The sequence below is a fragment of the Mus musculus genome, chromosome 9 (assembly GCF_000001635.26).
Source record: "Mus musculus strain C57BL/6J chromosome 9, GRCm38.p6 C57BL/6J".
Taxonomy (NCBI): Eukaryota; Metazoa; Chordata; class Mammalia; order Rodentia; family Muridae; genus Mus; species Mus musculus.
The window spans coordinates 113,391,514-113,396,489 of NC_000075.6; the positions used below are offsets into that span (position 1 = coordinate 113,391,514).

Sequence of the window (4,976 nt, forward strand, 5' to 3'; positions counted from 1 at the left end):
TCTTGCTTGATAAGGGAGGTGGCTCTGAAGAGAACTTGTATAGAAGTATATTCTGATAAGGAGAGCAGGGGTCAGGATGGCTGCACAGTAGTTTAGCTGTGCCCTTTCGTGGTGAATGGAGCTGCCAGTGTGGTTCCCTAAAACCTGCAGGTTCTGTGTGGGAAGGGAGGGGAGCCTTGAGAAGTTGGTAATTTCTCAGGAATTCTTGGTTCTCTGTTGGTGAGAGGCTTCTCTCTCTCCTCAAATCCCCCAACCGTCCCCCGCCTTTCTATCCAGCATCATCACCATATGACCAGGCTTGTATCTTTCCTCGGAACACTCTCAAAGGCTTCTAAGCATGCTGCAGAGTCACCTGTTCCTCTGTCTTCATTATTCACAGTTACCTGAGAATGGGAACTTGGCCTGAACACACTCTTCTCCCCAGGAGGAGCAAGATGTAAGGCTCCATCCCAGAAGAACAAAGTAACCCTTACCAGACAACAAAGGTTACCACTCTGACTTTGCCCTGCCCATCACGGAGATGAATAGATAAGATGCAGTATGCATATGCAAGGAAATCTTATTCAGCTGTGACGAATTAAATTGTGGCATTTTCGAGAAAAATGAGTGAAACTGGAAATCATTGTGTTAAGTAAAGCAGTCCAAATTCAATGAGACAGATACCACATGTGTTCCCTGATGCAGAACCTAGACTTAAATTTATACGCATATAGGCGTGAAAATAGTGACTGGGAGGGGTTTAAAGGGAGGAGGGAGAGAGTAACAAAACATAGGTGACAGGAAGCCAAAAAGGGGAGGGGCAATATCTGAGAGAAGGGAGGAGAACCAGCAAGAGGCAGTGCAGAAGGGAAGGGAGGGCAGTGGGAGTTACTAGGGATACAGTACAATTATATCCATCACAATGAAAGCCTGTGTGTTGCTTGTATGAGTGCTGGGAACAGAGCCCTGGTTCTCTGAAAGAGAAGTAAGTGCTCCTAACCATTGAGCCATCTCTCCCGCCTCAGAGACTGTTCATTGAGAAGGCTACAAAGGGTTGGAAGAAGGTCCAAAACCCCTGGGCTGTGTGAGTTCAAATCTTGTCAGGTTACTTACTTAGCACCAGCCTTTCCCTGAGTGTGTATAGCTGAGCTTTTCTTACAGAGCTGTGTGTTACATGTAGCCCTACCGGGGGAGCTTCCAGTCTGTCTACACATTGGTTTCTTTTATCTGTTAACCCTAATGCCTTTCTTTCTCTATACCCCATCTCTCCTATACAATGACCCTGCTAGTGTGTGTGTGTGTGTGTGTGTGTGTGAGAGAGAGAGAGAGAGACAGAGAGACAGAGACAGAGACAGAGAGAGAGACAGAGACAGAGACAGAGAGACAGAGACAGAGACAGAGAGACAGAGACAGAGAGAGAGACACAGAGAGGGACAGAGACAGAGAGACAGAGACAGAGACAGAGAGAGGGAGATCTAATATTCCCCTCAAACATGAGCTCACTGATACACCGAAACAATACTTACTTAGATGACATGTGTGAAGTTAGTCACAGGGTTTGGAAACAACAAGCATGCCTTAAAGGTGAGTACTTAAGAGGGAGAGGGTTTATCCCAACAATCGAATGCCCTTTGGCCATGAAAACAAGACAAATGAGAAAACTCTATACACGCTGATGGAGCGATGTCACACATGTTCATTTTTAAATGGAAAAACAAGATAGATAACAGGACACATATGTCTGGAGACTGAAAGTAAGGCATAGGGTCTGCATAGGTGGCTGAGCAGTAAGAGCACTGGCTGCCCTTCCAGGGGACCTGCCTTTAGTTTCCATCACCCACATTGCTACTCACAGCTATCCCTAACTCTAGCCTGAGAGGATACAATGTCATCTTCTAGCTCCCAAGGGCACAGAGGGAAAGGGGGCAGGCACAGGTGCACAAACATTCCGCAAGCAAAATACCCATACGTACAAAGTAAATATATTTTTAAAGAAAAAATTTAATGAGGCATAATTTTATTGTCATGAGTGTGCCTGGTGATATTCTAGAGGAAAAGTCAAAGAAACTACTAACAGTATTTTCAGAGATAAGATTGAGGCTTAAGAAGGAGGAAACAGGAATTGAAGAAGAATTTTTGCTAGTTGTTTTTTTCTATTATTTTTAATACAGGAACAGAAATAATTAAAAATAATCCAGGTATGGTGGTGCACACCTTTAATCTTAGCATTAAGGAGGCAGAGGTAGACAGATCTCTGTGAGGTGTGCCTGGTCTACAAAGTAAGTTCCAGGCCAGCCAGAGCTAAATACAGTAAGACCTTGTCTCAAAAAAAAAAAAAAAAAATATATATATATATATATATATATATATAAATAATCACAAGGACACTTAAAATAAGTACATAGTATTAGATTGCATGTTTAAAGTCCCAGCTCCATTGGCAAGTCACTAAAATAAAATTATATCCCCAATATCACATAAATCAATGCTTCTCTAGAGCATCTCATCACAGACCACATCAGTTCTAAAATAAAGGGTGATTCCTCTCCACAAACGTATTAAAATACATTGTACTTGAAGCTCCTTTTATAAACATTCTTCTCACACTTGCATCATTTTCTCCGAAGTTAATTTTTTTCCCCAAAAAAATCACAGGCAATTGAGATGTGATTCTTCCCCTTCATTGAAAAACCTCATTTCTATAAACGCGTTTGTCACTCGCAAATTTGTTTTATATTTTTCAAACTTCCATTTTGGTTATTTCCTAACACAATACTCTCTGTGAATGATATCTTTTGTAAGACTGCAGAACGCCTGCTGCGTGAGCGAAGTAGGGCTATGCACATCACAGGATGTGGAAGCAGAAGATACAGGCTCGGTATCACTGGGTTTTGCCTTTCCTTTAGGAACCAGCCTAATCTAGTGGTCCTAGATGTCCCTTCTCTTTCTCTATCTGACCAAATGCATGCATCCTTGTCTTCGAGATCTACATGGCAAGATTAGATGCTCTGTGGGTGGTGCTGTTGTCCATATGGTGTGCTAAGAGCCTATGCTGAAAACCTAACTTATAAAGTGATGGTGTTAGGATGTAGGATGCTAAGGGAGATGATTAGGGTAAGGGTGGGTCCTCACACAATGTGATCGGTACCCTTATATAAAGTAGGACCAAAGTCATGTATTCTCCTTTTCTTTCATGTAAAGGAACCTGTGATATATCAGAAAGGATCTGTGACCAACCCAGTTCCTGATCCTAGACTCCTCAGAAGAAAACCCAACTGTTTGTTGTGAATAAGCTCCCAGTCTTCGGTATATTTATGGTGGCCCCAAATGACCAACATAACAACTTGTTCATCTTACAGTAAGATTTCCCAGCCTGGGCAGTGCTGATATTTTGAATCTCATCATTCTTTTCAATGAGAAGGAATTCATTCTCTGTGTTGTAGGATGCTCAGCACAGCCCATGAATTCTACAGCATCCACTCTCAAATGTGAAAGGAAAAAAATACTTCCAATCATCATCAAATGTTCCCCAGGGAAAAACACCTCTCCTAATCCAACCAGTGCCTTAGGAGTTTGCACGTTGTCAGTGTCTCATGGTTGGCCCTCTGGAGAGTAAGGTGTTTCTCAGAGAACCTGAAAGGGAAGGCATTCTACAGAGGCATCTGTCACATTTGTTCCACTCAGCAGAGTCCAGTCCTGACGTGGTGAGACTCCAGAGTGTCCATTAAGAAAGAACTCTCTTTCCTCACCCCTCTTAGTCATGAAGAGATCTAACCCATTGCTTGAATTCAGATCCTCTACCTCAAAAACAAACAAAAAAGAGGTTTTTGTTTTGTTTTGTTTTGTTTTTTTGTTTTTTTTTTTTTAAGAAATACAACTTGGTATTCTGGTATTTAGGTGTACTGTTCTGAGCCAGAACACATCTCTGATACTATCTCATTATTCATTCCTACTCTAGAGTACACAGACTCAACACCTCCACAGCACTTCTGCTCCAGTGTGTGTAAGTTGCTGTGAGTGAACAATGAACAGAGTTATAGCGACTGAAGAGCTTTACTCAAACCCTCACTGGATCATTAAACAGTCTTTCCAAGTCCTGCTATAGATACACAGGCACGAGGACTCACAGAGAAGTGGGACGAGGAGTTCTGGGTACAGAGTTACTACCATATGCTATTGGGGGCTGACAGTGAAGAGATCACTTCATATCAGAAGAGACTTTGGATATTGGATATTTGAATGGTTTCAGGATTGCTACAATTTGGGGCATACTTAAAGAGACACACATAATACTTGCAGGGCCATGGATATATCATCATTTAAAGTGATATGTTTGTCTGTTATGTTGTCAGGGGGTGGTTATTGTCATTGATTAGACCAAGAGATCTCTAGGGAATTGGTGAAGCACACCTTTGGGTGTGTCTGTAAGAGCATTTCTACATAAAATTAATTCACTGAGGAGTAAAGACCCACCCTGAATGTGGGTAGCAGCATACCACAAGCTGATGGCCGAGAGCATCCTAAAATGGAAAAAACCAGCTGAGTGCCAGCACCTGAACATGCAGGTGGCACAGAGCCACACTATGCCGTGCCTTCTTTGTCACAGTGGACAGCATCCCCTCAGACCATGAGCCCAAATAAACTACTCCTCCATTAACAATAGATGTGTATCATACCTTTGGATTCATTTTTCAGTTTTATTTAGAATATCAGTTAGAGACCAGAAAGCTAGAAATAGGCCATAGGGGTGGGAGGTCTGACAGGTGCAGCCATAGCAGAACTCATGTGAAAATAACGTGAAGGAGAAGGTTAGTGGGCTGGTAAGGTTTACATGGGGAATAAGGGAGACGGGGGGGGGGGGGGGGGTGGTGGTGGAAGGGGAATGGCTAGCCAAAACTCAAATATAAGAAGATATTGGGAAGCCCACCACTCTAAAAAGCTAATTTGAAATAAACATATTTTCAAAAAATATAAATGGAGGTACCTCATAAGGGTGG

The 4,976-nt window shown here is 42.4% G+C and overlaps 1 long non-coding RNA gene across 2 annotated transcripts; it reads left to right on the plus strand.

Annotated features, from left to right (window-relative positions):
• Positions 1-959: 959 nt before the first annotated feature.
• On the plus strand, positions 960-4,626 carry Gm39437. 2 transcript variants are annotated; one of them, XR_871306.1, is made up of 3 exons: positions 960-1,063; positions 3,181-3,337; positions 3,938-4,626. It is a non-coding gene; the product is annotated as a predicted gene, 39437 (long non-coding RNA). The 2 variants fall into 2 exon arrangements; XR_871307.1 differs by having other exon boundaries at positions 3,181-3,285.
• The last annotated feature ends 350 nt before the right edge of the window (positions 4,627-4,976 follow it).